This window comes from Aquarana catesbeiana, linkage group LG12 (genome assembly GCF_042186555.1).
Source record: "Aquarana catesbeiana isolate 2022-GZ linkage group LG12, ASM4218655v1, whole genome shotgun sequence".
Classification (NCBI taxonomy): domain Eukaryota; kingdom Metazoa; phylum Chordata; class Amphibia; order Anura; family Ranidae; genus Aquarana; species Aquarana catesbeiana.
In genome coordinates this window covers 23,012,316-23,029,581 of record NC_133335.1, presented here as the reverse complement: position 1 = coordinate 23,029,581, position 17,266 = coordinate 23,012,316, and the positions used below count along the sequence as shown (strand labels likewise).

Below are 17,266 nucleotides of genomic sequence, written 5' to 3'. Positions count from 1 at the left end.
GAGTCCGCACGTCACTAGGAGGAGACAGGAACCGCCGGCGCCATTTTGTTGGAGGTCAGAGACTGAACCACTGACCGTTCCTGAGAGGAAATATGGAACAGCAAAGCGTCACCTCCTATTCCGTCCTGTCCTGTCCGTCCCAGGTGTGATGAATGTGCGATGAAGAGACCATAGTTAATGAATAATCACTCTCCTCCGTGTCCCTTACTATCCCCCCCCCACAATTACCTCAGTGTCCCTTACTACAACCCCCAATCCCTATTACCTCAGTGTCCCTTACTACCCCCCCCCCACAATTACCTCTGTCCCTTACTACAACCCCCAATACCTAAGTTTCCTTTACTACCCCCCCCCCCAATTACCTCAGTGTCCCCTATCCCCGACCCCCCCTCATTACCTCAGTGTCCCTTAATACCCCCCATTACCTCAGTGTCCTTTACTACCCCCGCCCCATTATCTTAGTGTCTCTTACTATATCCCCCCCCAATTACCTCAGTGCCCCTTATCCCCCCCCCCCACAATTACCTCAGTGTCTCTTACTACCCCCCCAATTACCTCAGTGCACCCTATCCCCGCCCCCTCTACAATTACCTCAGTGTCTCTTACTATCCCCCCCCCCAATTACCTCAGTGCCGCCTATCCCAGACCCCCCCCCCCCCACAATTACCTCAGTGTCTCTTACTATACCCCCCCCCATTACCTCAGTGTCCCTTACTACCCTTCCCCCGACAATTACCTCAGTGTCTCTGTGTCTCTTACTATACCCCCCATTACCTCAGTGTCCCTTACTACCCCCCCCCCCTCACAATTACCTAAGTGTCCTTTACTATCCCCCCACATTTACCCTTAATGCCCTTTACTGTTCCCCCCCCCACACACACACACTCACACACCATTATCTCTGTCTCTTCCTATCCCCCCACAATTACTTCAGTGTCCCTTATCCCCCCCCCCCCCAATTACCTCAGTGTCCCTTACTATCCCCCCTCCCCCCACAATTATCTCAATCCCCCCCCCATTACAATAATTGAAGTGCCCTCCCTTCTACTCCCAACCCGACCCCCTTTTTCCAGTTACCTCAGTGCCCCCCTCTACTCTCCCCCCTCATTACTTCTTTGTACCCCCTTTTTCCAACTACCCCACCTTCTAATTACCTCAGTGTCCCTATATACCCTCCCCACCCCCCCTCAACTATCTTAGTGTCCTCTTCTACACACACAGCCAATTGCATAAATATCCCGTATCCCTTTCTACCCCCCTACAATTAAAGTTTCCTCTTCTACCCCCCCCCCCCCCCTTCCTCCAATTACTGCCCCTTTTCTGTCCTGTTCTACCCCTTCCAATTCCTTCATAGCCATTCCCTTTACCAATTACCACCGACTTCCCTTTCTAACCACACCATCAATGACATCAGTGTCCCCTTCTTTCCTAAGTCGTCCCCCCATGTCCCCTTTTACCCCCTTATCCTCCATTTACCTCAGATTCATCTTCAGCCCCCCCTCCCCCAAATTACCTCTCAGTGTCACTATTCTCTCCCCTCTCCATTTACCACAGCATCCCCTTCTACCCCCCCAACCTTCACCTCCACCGTCCACGTTCACCACCATTTCTTTTGTATTTATAAAGACGCAAAGTTAAAAACCAAATTAATTGGTAGCGTTGAAAAAAAAAAAATAGACACAACAAAAATGGAAAAATTAAAAAAAAAATAGTCAAAATATGATTAAAAAAACCAAACCATCTCTGCAGGCCCTTTTAAAAAAGAAAAAAAAAGAATAGAAATGAAGTGAAATCGATGGAATAGGTGATCAGTGGTTAAAGTGGACCTGTCAGGATAGAAGGACAGAAGCTGGATTGTTTGTGAAGGTCGTCATTTTGCCATTTTGGTAATTTCCAGATAATAATGAGAACCTGACGGGACTACAAAAAAAAACACTGCAATGGCAGTTTTCACATTTCTAGCCTGGTTCATTTTATTTGTGTAGTTGAACCAATGAGAGCGGCCATTGCTTCTGATCGGACAAAATAACGCATCCTCACCTTTTTTAAATGCAACCAATCACAACACAGGGTCGTGTGTTACAGTGGGGAGCAATGTGCTGCAAAAGGTGTTACTGCAATGAGGTGGTGTGAGGCCAACCTTAGATATCAGGGGCCTCCAAACCACGGCCCACGGGCCGAATCTGGCCCACTGAAGGGTTTAATCTGGCCCACAGCTACGGTCAGTGGCCCCTCACACAGGTCTTCTGCTTCTCCCCAAATCCCCTGGCTGCGCTGTCATTGTACTGCTATCGGTTGCTAGGACTGCCGGTGTCCTAACAACCAACCATGTAAGTCCCCCTTAGTGAGTCCCCATTAATCCTCTCCCTTACATCAGAGTCCCCCCTTACAGGAGAGTCCTCACCTGAGTTCCCCCTTACATCAGAGTCCATCCTCATCAAAGCCTCCCTTACATGTGTTTTCCCATCAGAGTCCCCTCCTACATGAGAGTCCCCATCAAAGTCCCCTCTTACATGAGAGGCCCTTTAAGAGACCCCATCAGAGAACCACCCCAAACACACACACACCGGGGTTCAGATCCAAGCCCCCCCTTACATGAGAGTATTCACCTGAGTCCCCCCCTTACACGTGTTTCCCCATCAGATTTCCTTCTTACATGAGTGTCTCTATCAAAGTCCCCTCGTACATGAGAGTCCTCACGAGAGACCCCATCAGCGCCCCCCCCCCCCATCAGGGTCCAGATCAAAGTCCCCCCTTACATGAGAGTATTCATCCGAGTCCCCCCTTACATGAGAGTATTCACCCGAGTCCCCCCTTACATGAGAGTATTCACCCGAGTCCCCCCTTACATGAAAGTCCTCATCAGGGTGTTTCCCCATCAGAGTTCCTTCTTATATGGGTGTCTCTATCACAGTCCCCTCGTATATGAGAGTGCTCACAAGAGACCCCATCAGAGCCCCCCCCTTACATCAGTGTCCAGATCAGAGCCCTCCTTACATGAGAGTCCCCATCAGAGTCCACTCATATATGAGAGTATTCATCAATGTCCCCTGTTACATTAAAGTACTTCTCCACAGTCTCCTCTTACATCAGAGTCCCCCCCCCCCTTACATCAAGGTCCAGATCAGAGTCCTTCTTTACATGAGAGTCTGCCATCAGGGTCCCTGCAGTTTTTTTCTCTCTGCTGAATACAAAAAAAAGCTCCAAGTAAAACATATTCATTCATTTGAATTTTATTAATTTATAACAAGTATTTTTTCTTGGCCCTCCAATATTTGTAAAGTACACACTGTGGCCCTTGTACTGAAAAGTTTGCAGATCCCTAATTTAAAGGTTAACAACAAAGGTAAAATATTGCAGCTTTACTAGTTCTTAGCTGTGGCGGCTGCATTAGTTTTGCATTTTACAGGCTAAGAACATTTTATGCGAGTACAGAATATTATTTGTTGATCCTGCCAGAAATGCAGTGTGCACTGAACATATAGCTTAACCACTTGAGCTCGGGAAATTTTACCCCCCTTCATAAAAAGACCATTTTTTTGCGATATGGCACTGAGATACTTTAACTGACAATTGCGCGGTCGTGCGACACTGTACCCAAATAAAATTCAATTTTTTTCCCCTAAAATAGAGCTTTCTTTTGGTGGTATTTGATTACCTCTGCGGTTTTTTTTTGTTTGTTTTTTTTTTTGCGCTATAAACAAAAATAAGACTGACAATTAAAAAAAATAAAAGAAAATATTATTTACTTTCTGCTATAAAACAATAAATTAAAAAAAAAAACAAGCCAATACGTATTCTACTACATATTTTTGTTAAAAAATCCCAATAAGTCCTAGATTCACACCTATGGCATTTTTAGTGCTTTTTGCATTTTGCTGATTTGCACTACAGAACGTGTTCCATAGGAAACAATGTTAAATGGACTGTAGTGCAAATCTGCAAAATGCTAAAGCACTAAAAATGCCTAGGTGTGAATCAGGCCTAATCGTAAATGGATTGGTTTGCACAAAAGTTATAGTGCCTACAAACTATAGGATATTTTAATTTTTTTTGTTTTTACTTTTAATGGCGGCAATCAGGGACTTATATCGGGACTGCATTATTTCTGCGGACATTCTGACACCGACTGATACTTTTTGAGACTTTTTTTGGGGACCAGTGACACCAATACATTGATCAGTGCTAAAAATATGCACTATCACTGTACTAATGACTCTGGCATGGAAGGGGTTAACATCAGGAGCGATCAAAGTGCTTTACTATGATATGTGTGGTGCTTTTACAAGGGTGATAGATGGAATGTATTCCCTCAAGGCAGATCCCTCCTGTCAGAATGGCAATCTACCTTGATTACATAGGCAGACCACCGCTCTGCTGAACGATCGGAGGGTGCCGTTGGACATCGGGTACCATGCACCCGCCAATCAGCTTCCGCTGTGTGTAATCACAGTGGAAGCGAGCCGCCGGCGGCGCACATCCTACCCAGAAGTGTTGGATTATATATATATATATATATATATATATATATATATATATATATATATAAAACACGATCCAGCACACAGGTGCTGCCCTGTAGCAGTAAAACTGCTATAGCGCAGACGTGAAAAGGTTAAATAGCACTATCAGCCTTTGCAGTTCTCTTCTGTAGACTACAGAACACTATCCCCTGTGTAATGGAGATGAGGAGTGGGGAGGAGCCTGGGGTGACAACGCTGCTCCTCCAAGATACAGCGCAGGGGGTGTTGTCACCCTAAGACAGGAATTTTGTTACTGGCAGGATCACCCAGTGAAATTAAAGGGGAAAAAATCCTAAACTAAAGCAGTCACCACATCTGGTGAACTGTAATGTATTACATTGTAATATCTTAGTGAAGATCCTCTGTAAGCTGTGGTGGGGTTACCACCTTGTCCTGTGTCCTTCTTTTTTTTTTGTTGTAGATGTTTATCTCTTATTTCTGATAGTTCCGTTACTAAAATGTGTCCTCTCTTTGTTTTAGGGATCTGTAAGGTAACAGGCTTTTGACAAAGGAAATATCTGAAGTAGGTCTTTAAAGACCTCAGAGGTGCCGAAAAGAGACGGTTACAAGTGTCCCAGCAAATAGCACATGTAATGTATGCAAACTTCAGGTTCTGTTCCCTCTAACTGCACTTAAAGTAGAACTCCAGCCAAAACCTTTTTTCCTTTGTTTTGACTGGGGAAATGTTAGAACATCTGTCCCATTTTCATTACTGTCTGTGTCCACCCCGGGAAGATTCCCCTCACTTCCTGTCCTAGACACACAACAGGATGTGAGCAGAAATCTTAAAGTGGGAGGATAGCCCACCAATGACAATTGTCAAAAGATCATTTGCCCCTGTTGGGAGATTCTCCTTCCATTGCTCTTCCTGTGATTCCTTAAAGTGGTAGTAAACGCTGTTACACCACTTATACTTACAGATAAGCCTATAATAAGGCTTACCTGTAGGTACAGTGAATATCTCCTAAACTTGCACTGTTTAGGAGATATTCAGAGTGCATGCAGCCGGTGACATCACCGGAGTTTTATTTTTTTCACCAACTGCGGCGTACTATCGTCGTAAAGCGGAACTTCACTCAAAAGGGCAAGTTCTGCTGTTTGTCCTCCTCCCCCTCCTCTACCTTGTCATTTCTTTTTTTTTTATCGGGGAGTGGGTACCTATTTTTGATAGGTATCTGCTTTCACTTGGATCAGGGGCGGACTGGGCCGGAAAGGTAGGGTGGCAATTGCCCCGTGGGCCACTCTGATGCCCCTTAAAAAGGCCACACTGCTTCTGCCGGAAGCGATCAGCCATTAAACGAAACCCTGTGGAAGATGAAAACAAAACACTGCATGGGGATCATAGGGAGGAATATCATAGGAGCCAGTCCAGGAGGCAGGACTTTTATTGACAGCGGCTGGCGTTTTAGCCCCAAGTGGTGTCACAGTAGGAGATCCTCCCGCTGTGTGATCCGGCTGGCTCTCCTCCTGATTCCTCCCTGCGATCCTTTTACAGTGTTTTCATCTTCCCTCGTGTTCATTTCTGTTTATACAATTTTGTACAAGTAAGTAATTTTTCTTCTTCACTGACAGGCTGCACTAATGGGCAATGACAGGCTGCACTGATGGGCACTGACAGGCTGCACTGATGGGCACTGAGAGGCTGCACTGATGGGCACTGACAGGCTGCACTGATGGGCACTGATAGGCTGCACTCCAGCGATGAGGTAACATCCCGGACCGGAAGTGATGTCAGAGACTGGAAAGCTGCTGTATATTTTTACATAAGAAATACTATTGCTTTAATAAATTTACTACTTTTAATTACTACACCAGGGGAGATTACTCTGCTTTATCCTAATATATGGTTTAGGTGTGGGAGAGTGAGCTTTAACCACTTCAGCCCCGGAAGGATTTACCCCCTTCCTGACCAGAGCACTTTTTACAATTTGGCACTGCGTCGCTTGAACTGCTAATTGCACGGCCATGCAATGCTGTACCCAAACGAAATTTGCGTCCTTTTCTTCCCACAAATAGAGCTTTCTTTTGATGGTATTTGATCACCTCTGCCGTTTTTATTTTTTGCGCTATACACGGAAAAAGACCAAAAATTTTGAAAAAAATGATATTTTCTACTTTTTGTTCTAAAAAAAATCTAATAAACTCAATTTTAGTCATATATTTAGGCCAAAATGTATTCGGCCACATGTCTTTGGTAAAAAAAATGTCAATAGGTGTATATTTATTGGTTTGTGCAAAAGTTATAGCGCCTACAAACTAGGGTACATTTTCTGGAATTTACACAGCCTTTAATTTATGACTGCCTATGTCGTTTCTTGAGGTGCTAAAATGGCAGGGCAGTACAAAACCCCCACAAATGACCCCATTTTGGAAAGTAGACACCCCAAGGAAATTGCTGAGAGGCATGTTGAACCCATTGAATATTCATTTTTTTTGTCCCAAGTGATTGAATAATGACAAAAAAAAAAATTACAAAAAGTTGTCACTAAATGATATATTGCTCACACAGGCCATGGGTATATGTGGAATTGCACCCCAAAATACATTTAGCTGCTTCTCCTGAGTATGGGGATGCCACATGTGTGGGACTTTTTAGGAGCCTAGCCGCGTACAGGGCCCCGAAAACCAATCACCACCTTCAGGATTTCTAAGGGCGTAAATTTTTGATTTTACTCCTCACCACCTATCACAGTTTTGAAGGCCATAAAATGCCCAGATGGCACAAACCCCCCCCCCCCCCCCAAATGACCCCATTTTGGAAAGTAGACACCCCAAGCTATTTGCTTTGAGGCATGTTGAGTCCATGGAATATTTTATATTTTGACACAAGTTGCGGGAAAGTGACACATTTTTTTTTTTTTTTTTTTTGCACAAAGTTGTCACTAAATGATATATTGCTCACACAGGCCATGGGCATATGTGGAATTTCACCCCAAAATACATTTAGCTGCTTCTCCTGAGTATGGGGATACCACATGTGTGGGACTTTTTGGGAGCCTAGCCGCGTACGGGGCCCCGAAAACCAATCACCGCCAAGCTATTTGCTGAGAGGCATGGTGAGTATTTTGCAGCTCTTATTTGTTTTTGAATATGAAGAAAGACAAGAAAATTTTTTTTTTTCTTTTTTCAATTTTCAAAACTTTGTGACAAAAAGTGAGGTCTGCAAAATACTCACTATACCTCTCATCAAATAGCTTGGGGTGTCTACTTTCCAAAATGGGGTCATTTGGGGGGGGGGGGGGTTGCCACCTGGGTATTCCATGGCCTCCGAAACTGTGATAGGCAGTGAAGAGTGAAATCAAAAATTTACGCCCTTAGAAAGCCTGAAGGCTCCCAAAAAGTCCCACACATGTGGTATCCCCATACTTAGGAGAAGCAACAGAATGTATTTTGGGGTGTAATTTCACATATTCCCATGGCATGTTTGAGCAATATATCATTTAGTGACGAAAAAAATTTGTCACATTCCTGCAACTTGTGTCACAATATAAAATATTCCATGGACTCGACATGCCTCTCAGCAAATAGCTTGGGGTGTCTACTTTCCAAAATGGGGTCATTTGGGGGGGGGTTTGAAGTGTCCTGGCATTTTATGCACAACATTTAGAAGCTTATGTCACACATCACCCACTCTTCTAACCACTTGAAGACAAAGCCCTTTCTGACACTTTTTGTTTACATGAAAACATTTTTTTTTTTTTTAAAGAAAATTACTTTGAACCCCCGAACATTATATATTTTTTTAAAGCAAAGGCCCTACAGATTAAAATGGTGGGTGTTTCATTTTTTTTTTTCTCACAGTATTTGCGCAGCGATTTTTCAAACGCATTTTTTTAGGAAAAAACACACCTTTTTAAATTTTAATGCACTAAAACACACTATATTGCCCAAATGTTTGATGAAATAAAAAAGATGATCTTAGGCCGAGTACATGGATACCAAACATGACATGCTTTAAAATTGCGCACAAACGTGCAGTGGCAACAAAATTAATACATTTTAAAAGCCTTTAAAAGCCTTTACAGGTTACCACTTTAGATTTACAGAGGAGGTCTACTGCTAAAATTACTGCCCTCGATCTGACCTTCGCGGTGATACCTCACATGCATGGTGCAATTGCTGTTTACATTTGACGCCAGACCGCTTGCGTTCGCCTTAGCGCGAGAGCAGGGGGTACAGGGGTGCTTTTTTTTTTTTTTTTTTTTTTTCTTTATTATTTTTTTGCTTTTTTATCTTATTTTTAAACTGTTGCTTTTATTTTATTTTATTTTTTTTTTAATCATTTTTATTGTTATCTCAGGGAATGTAAATATCCCCTATGATAGCAATAGGTAGTGACAGGTACTCTTTTTTTGAAAAAATTGGAGTCTATTAGACCCTAGATTTCTCCTCTGCCCTCAAAGCATCTGACCACACCAAGATCGGTGTGATAAAATGCTTCCCCAATTTCCCAATGGCGCTGTTTACATCCGGCGAAATCTAAGTCATAAAATGCTCGTAGCTTCCGGTTTCTTAGGCCATAGAGATGTTCGGAGCCACTCTGGTCTCTGATCAGCTCTATGGTCAGCTGGCTGAATCACCGGCTGCATTCTCAGGTTCCCTGTTGAGACAGGAGAGCCAGAGAAAAACACGGAAGATGGTGGGGGGGGCATTCCCTCCCACTGCTTGTAAAAGCAGTCTAGAGGCTAATTAGCTGCTAGGATTGCTTTTACATGAAAGCCGACCGCTGGCTGAAAAGAATGATACCAAGAAGATACCTAAACCTGCAGGCATCATTCTGGTATAACCACTCAAAGTCGTGAATGGCGTACCTGAAGACAAAAAAATGGTGAACAATAAAGCACAGTGAACGGTAAAGTATAAAAAATTATAAAAGCAAACATGATAAAACATAATAACAATAAAACATTGCAGAATAGAATACAGTAAAAAAGAGCAGAACAATAGAGAGAGAATAGAGCGAGAGAGAACAATAAAACAACTTTTTTTTTTTATTTTATATTTTTGTTTGTGTGTTTTTTTTTTTTACACTTTTTTTGTAACTAACTTTTATAACTGTAACCGGTTCCAGGTTCGGGTCTCTTAAAATGCGATGGCATCTTGGGAGACCCTGTGAAAGTGTGCCTAGTCTGTGGAATGCTGTACCCTACGCTAATACTCAACTAGTGAATGGTAGCGTTCAAAACATTCACCAATGCAAAGCCCAGGATTGTCAGGACAGGAGGGACAATAATAGCGGGTGTCACGCCTATATCTGCGCTTGCTGCAGACACAACATCTTTTTTGGGGGGGTTCGTTGGGTAGGGGTACTCGGGAGGACATAAAGAAAATGCCTCTCATGCAGCCGACTGCATTTGGTTGGGGATGTGAATGGGGGAAGTACTTGTGCTTGCCACCTCACCAGCTTGAACTGCACTTATGGGACTCGCCACGTCACCAAGTGTTACTGCAGTGCTGGTTTGACTACGACCGGGGTGTACTAGGCCGCTGATGCTTGCCAGTTCACCAAAACACTACCAAAAAAACTGTTAGCGATCGCAGGGATCAGGCCTGACTCTGTGATTGCTGCAGTTATGCGTTTAGTGTTTTGTAAGTGTCAGTGATCAATCGATACTGCAATTGGGTGGGCTGGGCTGGGCTGGGCGGAGGGGCAAAATGCAGGTGCTAGCAGGTATCTGGGCTGATCCCGCTAACACTGCGTTTTTGGGAACCCTAAACTGCTGGGGACGCCAGTATAGATCTGATCGGATCAGATATTGATCCGTTCAGATACTATACCACTAAGGGAGGTGTACGGTGCGTGCGTGGGTGTTAGCGCTACTGGCGCTAACCTGACGCTGCCTGGGGCTGGTGCTTGCCAGTTCACCAAAACGCTACCAAAAAAACTGTTAGCGGTCGCAGGGATCAGGCCTGACTCTGCGAATGCTGCAGTTATGCGTTTAGTGTTTTGTAAGTGACAGTGATCGATCGATACTGCACTTGGGTGGGCTGGGCCGGGCGGAGGGGCAAAACGCAGGTGCTAGCAGGTATCTGGGCTGATCCCGCTAACACTGCGTTTTTGGGAACCCTAAACTGCTGGGGAGGCTAGTATAGATCTGATCGGATCAGATATTGATCCATTCAGATACTATACCACTAAGGGAGGTGTACGGTGCGTGCGTGGGTGTTAGCGCTACTGGCGCTAACCTGACGCTGCTTGGGGCTGGTGCTTTCCAGTTCACCAAAACGCTACCAAAAAAACTGTTAGCGATCGCAGGGATCAGGCCTGACTCTGCGAACGCTGCAGTTATGCGTTTAGTTTAGAGGCGTATGCTGCGTGCGTGGGTGTTAGCAGTACTGGCGCTAATCTGACGCTGCCTGGGGCGACGCATAGCACTGCCGGGCGATCAGGGGGCTAAACCTTTATTCGATAATAAACGGTGGGTGCCCTGACACTATAAAAAATAAACAAACTAACCAGCGTCAACCGTAACGGTTATACGGTGATCAGTGGTGAAAGGGTTAACTAGGGGGCAATCAAGGGGTTAAAACATTTATTAGGTAGTATATGGGGGTCCCTGTCGCTATAAAACGCTGACGGCAAACCTAAATATTTACGTCCCTAACTAGCTTTACCAGCGACACTAATACAGCGATCAGAAAAATGATCGCTTAGCGACACTGGTGACGGGGGGTGATCAAGGGGTTAAAACTTTATTAGGGGGAGTTAGGGGGGTACCCTAGACCTAAAGGGGGCTAACACTCACTGCCCTACCACTTCTAACTGTCACAAACTGACACCATGCAGTAATCAGAAAAAAAAAAACTGCTTGGTGTCAGTGTGACGGGGGGGGGGGGGGGAGGGGTGATTGGGGGGGGGGGATCGGGGGTGTAATGTGTGCCTGGCATGTTCTACTGAGTGTGTGTGTGTTTGTGCACTTACTCAGATGTCTTCTCTCGGCGCCAGAACGGAAACTGCCGAGCCGAGGAGAGATGACATCACATCCCCTGCCTGTGTGTACTACACACAGGCAGGGGAGGATTCTCATTGGCTTGGAGCGATCGCGAGGGGGGGGCACGAATGGATGGCCTCCCCCTAATCTCTAAACGCTCCCAGACCAAAGCCGACCGCCTCTGGCACCGGGGGGGGGGGGTCCGATCGGACCCCCCCGCCCGTGGGAAGGCAATCACGTACCAGGTACGTGATTTTGCCTGCCTGTGCCATTCTGTTGACGTATATCGTCGTTAGGCGGTCGGCAAGTGGTTAAAGGAGAAGTCCAGCCTGAGCTCGTTTGTTTGGGCTTCTTTTAAGGGTTACATGAGTGCAATTCAATTTGCACTGCTGTGACCCGTTTTCAGCAGAGAGCAGTCTGAATTCGGCTCTCTGCCGACGTCACCAAGTTCAGTCCAGGCACCGTGCCATCCTAACTTCGGAAGTCTGGATTTGCCAGGTGCCTGGACTGATGGCAGTCTCAGCCTCTCAGCGAGCCGCTGAGATGGCCACTCCCCGCCCCCTCCACAGCTTAGCGATCCAATGAGCGTGAAGGAGCAGAGTAGGAGAGCTGCTGATTGACAGTCAGCAGCTCTCTTCTTGGGGAGCTGAGAGAACCGAGCCATCGGCGGTGTTCGATGGCTCAGTTCTCAGTGCAGAGGTGCCGGGGGACAGATGCAGCATCCACTTTGGTAAGTATGAATATGGGGAAAAGCCATACTTCTCCTTTAAAGGGACTGCTACCAAGGATCATTTTGAGATATCTGAAACCAGGCTGGGATTGACGGAACATCGCCCCAAAGATTGTAATCAAAAGGCTCATTTGATTACCCTTTACGGTGAGAATTCTGGGAGCACAGAGGTGTCTCAAGATGAAAGCACACCAAAGTTGTTTATATATATTCACATAAGAAGCACTTTATTTGCAAACAAATGATCATTACTATCACATCACCACTGGAATAGGAACTTTTGGACACGTTAATATATTGATGCACTTTATGCAACGGATTGCACATTATTATGCACTTTATATACTGTATGTATTATGATTGTATGCACTTTATTTATATTCTTTTGATGATTATATATCACAGAATACCATTTTTGTTTATCATGGTGTGCAACACCATTTTTATTTATCATAGAGCACTGATGGGACGGCACTGATGATCACTGATAGACTGCACTAATGGACACTGATGAGGCTGCACTGATAATCAATGCCCTGATTATCAGTGTAAATGTCCCCCGTCACAGCGCTGAGGATTAGAAATGCCGCTAACCGGCATTTGTTTACATGTGATCAGCTGTGATTGGACACAGCTGATCACATGGTAAAGAGTCAGCGTTATTGGCTCTTTACCCTGATCAGTGATGCTCCGTGCCTGAGGAACGCGGCTCACCACTGATTGCTGCGTGCCAAGAAGGGGAGGATGTCATATGGCCGGAGGGACGAAAGGCCCACCTGGCCGCCAATGTGCTATAGGCCAGGCGGGAACTAGTTTATTTGCTGATCGCTTTTACATTAGTGAGAACTTATTTGTTTTATGCTACAATTAGAGGCTATTTTTGCACTAGGTTCTTTGTTTATTTTCAAAATATGAATTACACAGGAAAGTGCTTTGCCTCCCTGTGAGATTCACATGTGATCAATGCAGTGCAATTTCAGCCCGTTCATTTCAAATGGTCTGAAATCACCCCGCACCATGCCAAAAGTAGTGCATGCACTACTTTTAGAAATGCACTGCAATTGGATTGCATGATACTTCTGTATCATGTGATCCAATGCGGGCAAATGCACTGCAATTGTGACCTGTGTTTGGGGCGTCCTGAACTTTGTATTGACACTCACTGCAGATCGCAAGGGCAGTGCGGAGAATGCAGGTTTCCCGCACCACGTTCCAATGTGAATGGGCCCTGAGAGAGTTCCCTGCTCCACCATCCCGGGCTGCATAGGACTACAGTTTTAGGGTCATTTACAATAGAATGTGGTGCAGGAAAGGTACGTTCCCATGTGGCTTCCCACACTGCATTCCAGTTGCACTGCCCTTGTGATCTGCTGCGGGTGTCAGTGCAACGTTAACAACACCCCAAATGCAGCTTGCAAACACAGTGTCGTTTGTCCTCACTGGATCTAGTGGTACAAAAGGACCATGTGATCCAGTTGCCCTGCACTTCAAAAGTAGTGCATACACTACTTTTGGTAAGGTGCGGTGAAATCGCACTGCACAGAACTGCAGGTGAATCACCTGCAGTTCCTAGTGTGAAAGGGCCCTTACTGTGGTTCTCTGGTGGGGCTACCTGTGTCCTAATCAATTGACTGATACTGATTGCTTTGGCAGATCGGTAACCTTATGGTGCCGGTCTGTGCTGTACTTGTAGCCAGGCTGCGAAAGCTGCACTGATCTAAGTGCGGCAAATGAGCAGAGAGATGACACCATCTCTCACTACCCGCCCCTCATCCTTACTGTTCCACCCTTTCACTCTAGGATAGGATGGAACACAGTAGCAACTGCGCATGTGCTGGTTTCCTCGCTCTGTCGGACCATGCAGCGCTGGGGAGAGGCAGCGAGGTTGCAAGAAAAGGGTGTGAGTAAGTAAGTTCTTCCACTGCAGAAAAAAAAACTTTAAAAATTGGCCTTAAATTCATATTTTTGGTGGCAGGCTACAGTGACATTCTACATCTGGCGGCAGGAGAGTGGGAAGCCGCATCTGGTGACCGGCGATAGGTGGCAAGTGACACGCTGCATCTGGTGACAGGCGACAGTGGCAAGTGACACGCTGCATCTGGTGACAGTCGACGGTGGCAAGTGACACTCTGCATCTGGTGACAGGCGACGGTGGCAAGTGACACACTGCATCTGGTGACAGGCGACGGTGGCAAGTGACACGCTGCATCTGGTGACAGGCGACGGTGGCAAGTGACACACTGCATCTGGTGACAGGCGACGGTGGCAAGTGACACGCTACATCTGGTGACAGGCGACGGTGGCAAGTGACACACTGCATCTGGTGACAGGCGACGGTGGCAAGTGACACTCTGCATCTGGTGACAGGCGACGGTGGCAAGTGACACACTGCATCTGGTGACAGGCGACGGTGGCAAGTGACACGCTACATCTGGTGACAGGCGACGGTGGCAAGTGACACGCTGCATCTGGTGACAGGCGACGGTGGCAAGTGACACGCTACATCTGGTGACAGGCGACGGTGGCAAGTGACACACTCAGGGATCCCACAGAATCTGCATTATGGTGAGTTGAGCTATTTTATTTCACATTACAATGTAATAAAAAAAATAATGCGCTTCAATCATCCTAACCCAATATCAACCATGGTGTGGTGATCATTGAAGTGGCAAACCCGGGAATTGGCAAAATGTTCTGCCATGACACCGGTCCCCGGTGCCAAAAAGGTTGAAGACCGCTGTTATAGAGAATTATCTTACTCTGGTTTTATCCCTGTGGATTGAGCGCATGGAATTTTTTTGTGTATTTTTGGGGTGGTAAAACCTGAATTTTCGAAATACCTGACTTCTATTCTCTTAGTGGTATACCCCGCTTGATGATTTTTACCTACAGGAATGCCTATAATAAGGCTTACCTGTAGGTAAAATTAATATCTTCTAAACCTGTACGGTTTAGGAGATATTCACCCTGCATACATTGCTGACGTCAGCGGCGCATGCGCTCTGAAGGTCTTGCGTATCCTGCCAAAACTTCAGAACTCTTTGTCGGAAAAAAGGGCTCCCGCGAGAATGCCGCGTGCGGGAGTGACATCATTGCGGCCCTGGCCACACACATTGCCGGAGCCCGCGAACCCAGAAGAAACGAGGAGGGAACATGTCACCCCCCTCAGTGGGGACCGTGTGCCCCTGCGGGGGGCTTCGTTCTAAGGTAAAAAAAAAAAAAACTCGCAAGACAAAGGCATAATGAGCTAGTATGCATAGCGTACTTGCTCATTATGTATTACTTACCTTAGATTGAAGCCCCTGCAGCGGTCCTCGTTCACCACTCCAGCTGGTGACATTGCTCCCGGAGTTACTCCGCCGCTATGATTGGAGCCGCGATGACGTCACTCTCACGCGTGCGTGCGGGAGCCGCAGGTAACGGCACGGTCTAACTGAAGCAACAGCACGTACGTGCCGTTGCTTCTGTGCGAATGTGCCAATGACATCGGCACATGCATACAGGGGATACCCGTTCAGGTTTAGGAGATATCCAGGGTAGCTACAGGTAAGCCTTATTATAGGCTTACCTGTAGCAAAAAGTGTGTTGTAAGGGTTTACAACCACTTTAAGGGACCAGGATATATAAATAAATGATAAAAACATCCTCTTCTTTCTTGGTCTAGAACGGTGCAGTTCCCCTCACAGCCTATAGGTGGCGATCTATGCTTAAAGCAGATGAGACGGTGCACCTTTCGGAGGATTTCTAAGTCTAGGATGTCCAAATCCAAAAACACAAATGTAATATTTAGGCTTAATGTACGTTTTACAACCTCCCCTGAACTATTTAAATTGACAGATAGTAAGCAATGTTTAAAAACTTCCGTTTTGCCGCATTTAGCTGCGTTTGTGTTTAGGAGCATTTTATTTTTTTTTTCAAATAGTCAAAAATGTATCTCCAGTGGAAGTGTAAAATCACATACAGGTACATGTTTTTGCACAGGAGAGCCGCCTTGCCACCGTATATGTACTGTGTACGGTTGGCAAGTGGTAAAAGAAAAAAGCCTTTGTCGTATGAGAATTTTCGTACATTATTTCTATCCTCGGTTCCGACTTGCTGTGAAACATCGTGGAAAACTGGCCGATCTTTCGCCTGATTTTTTCAATGTGTGTACAAGGCTCCTCATCTCCGTAACATGGAGAGAAGGTGTTCTGTAGTCCAGAGAGCTGGTGACAATGTAACTGATAATAGCGCACCTTTCGGGTAGTTCTCGCTGGTGGCGGCCTGATAGGTCACCTCCTCACTGCCTGTGTTAACCCTAAAATGACCGACTCCTGTCTAAATTGGCCCTAGTATGTGTATGTATGAATGTGAGTTGGGGACCTTAGATTGTAAGCTTCTTGAGGACAGGGACTGATGTAAATGTACCATACACATGTAAAGTGCTGCATAAAGCCCCTTTCACACTTGTGCAACCTGAAAGTCGTGTGTTTTTGCTGCGATGTTGTCACGATTTTGATGCGACTTGAAGCAATGCCTTTGTAAGCTAGTTCTAAGGACCTCAAGTCGCATCAAAGTCGGACTAAAGTAGTGCAAGGACTACTTTGAAGTCACCAGCGGCCAGGAAAGCAGCTGATCAGACCGGCCTGTGTCTGATCAGCTGCATGAGAGACTAGAGGAGAGATTTGGGGTCTCCATGAAGAGGACCTGTCACGGCCTATGCTGTCACAAGAGATGTTGTTCACTTCTTGTGATAGCAAATACAGCAGTGGTAATTTTGACATCAATTTTCAAATTTAGCTTTAGTTATAGTCTTTTGACTAAAATGGCATTTTAGCTTTAGTTGTATTTTAGTCATCTGAGTTGTTTTAGTTTTAGTCGTATTTTAGTCTACTACAATCCCCAGTACATTTTAGTCGACTAAAATCTGATGGGTTTACATTGTAGTTAAATTTTAATGCATTATTTCTTTAGAACTGCCAAACATTATCTACTCCTGGAGTAAAAATCTAATAAGATGTTTATTATTTATGGTTTTAAGGTTTAGCCGTCGTGATATATATTCAATTTCGTTTTAGTCATAGTCTTTTGACTAAAATATC

At 45.4% G+C, this 17,266-nt stretch overlaps 1 long non-coding RNA gene across 3 annotated transcripts in view; it reads left to right on the top strand.

Moving 5' to 3' along the window:
* Positions 1 to 13: 13 nt before the first annotated feature.
* Positions 14 to 17,266, top strand: part of LOC141114002 (uncharacterized) — a 122,173-nt gene continuing 104,920 nt past the window's right edge. The window contains exons 1-4 of one of the 3 annotated variants that reach the window (XR_012236850.1): positions 14 to 143; positions 5,004 to 5,118; positions 6,096 to 6,229; positions 14,161 to 14,750. This is a non-coding gene — a long non-coding RNA (uncharacterized lncRNA). The remainder of the gene's footprint in view (positions 144 to 5,003; positions 5,119 to 6,095; positions 6,230 to 14,160; positions 14,751 to 17,266) is intronic. The other 2 variants (XR_012236851.1, XR_012236849.1) reach the window with 2 other exon arrangements.